Source organism: Suricata suricatta, chromosome 6 (assembly GCF_006229205.1).
Source record: "Suricata suricatta isolate VVHF042 chromosome 6, meerkat_22Aug2017_6uvM2_HiC, whole genome shotgun sequence".
Taxonomy (NCBI): domain Eukaryota; kingdom Metazoa; phylum Chordata; class Mammalia; order Carnivora; family Herpestidae; genus Suricata; species Suricata suricatta.
In genome coordinates this window covers 72065106-72066648 of record NC_043705.1, presented here as the reverse complement: position 1 = coordinate 72066648, position 1543 = coordinate 72065106, and the positions used below count along the sequence as shown (strand labels likewise).

General features: G+C 35.3%; 1 long non-coding RNA gene across 2 annotated transcripts in view; it reads left to right on the top strand.

Moving 5' to 3' along the window:
• Positions 1–1543, top strand: part of LOC115293215 — a 32960-nt gene that overhangs the window by 29994 nt on the left and 1423 nt on the right. The gene's annotated exons all lie outside the window — the stretch shown is intronic.

The following is a 1543-nucleotide window of genomic DNA, read 5'->3' as shown; positions in this document are numbered from 1 at the left end:
TGCTATTAAGAAGTCCAGTACTTTTATGTGAAGCTCATTTGCATTCTCTTCATGCACATTTGAATATGGTTCTGAACAAGAATATTTTATTTCTATCCTAATCTTATTCAAAATCAGGCCTGCATGAGTTTATTTGAACAAAAACTATATTTTTATGACAACAAATGTGGTTTAAGTTAAACTACATGCCAGTTAAGACTTAGGTACATCTGTTTATGTCACTTTTCCAACAACAAGCAAATCCATAACATATTGATAATGTTAAATTATGATTAACTCTAACCATCATGTTATGTTTAAATGACTTCTAATTAGACTTCTTTTTATGGATAAAGAATACAAGTTATTTTTAAATATTGTTATTCCATGCAACTCAAAACTTAAAAATGCCATTTACATCCCTCTCAGGCTTCCAGAGAAGGTTACTAAAAACATTTTGAGGGGTTCCTGGGTGGCTCAGTCGGTTAAGCATCTGACATCAGCTCAGCTCATGATCTTGTGGTTTGTGAGTCCGAGCCCTACGTCAGCTCTGCTGACAGCTCAGAGCCCGGAGCCTACTTCTAATCCTGTGTCTCCCTCTCTCTCTGCCCCTCCCCTGCTCACACTCTGTCTCTGTCTGTGTCTCTGTCTCTCTCTCAAAAATAAAGATTTAAAAAGAATCTTGAGACTTCACACTAAGGTGCTATGTTTTATAAAATTGGTATATTTTTTTCCTACTGAACAATAAAACAAAATTCAAATGTAAGTTGGGTGTTGAAACTCATACGATTGCAAATACCTTCCAGACCCCAATATCTAGTTATTATGTTCATTAAAACAGGCTCATTGATTTCACAAACTGAATTAATGATAAGCAAATGCTATACATTTGAAATTACTAAACAAATTTATGTTAATAAAATTGCCCCTTTGTTTAGTTACAGAGTTGGTGCCTAGTGAGAAATGGATGGAAGGTGATTCTAGAGAAATTGCAAGCACAAGCAGGTAAGGGAGTGTATTCTCTTCTTTTAAGTCTTCATTATTCACCCCCTTCCTGCCCCCCCACCTATGTAAGTAGAAAAATGAGTTTGGCATTTAAAAATGTGTGTGTGTGTGTGTGTGTGTGTGTGTGTGTCCATCCTTATCATTATCCTCCATCTTTGATGAAACCTACAGTCATTTGGTGAAAGTTTGCTGGACAACAATATTCTTATTATTTATATGATACCTAAGAATTAGCTCATAGGTTGGTTAATTTATAAAAGGAGAAACAGTGCCTTGGTGAAAGAGAGCTTTCATAAACTACTTTAGCAAAGTGATTTTTAGTGTTAGGTGTCTCCAGAAATGATGAGATGGGAAATATACACGCCACCTGTATAGTATTGTCGACAACACTTCTAGAATCTAATCATGGGGAAACAGCCAGTACAATCCAAACTGTGAGACAACTGGCCTACACTCTTCAACATGTTTCTATCATAAGAGACAAAAATTGGTTCCAAATTACAGAAGACTGAACATATATCACAACTAAATGTAATACATGAAACTTGATTGGATTTTT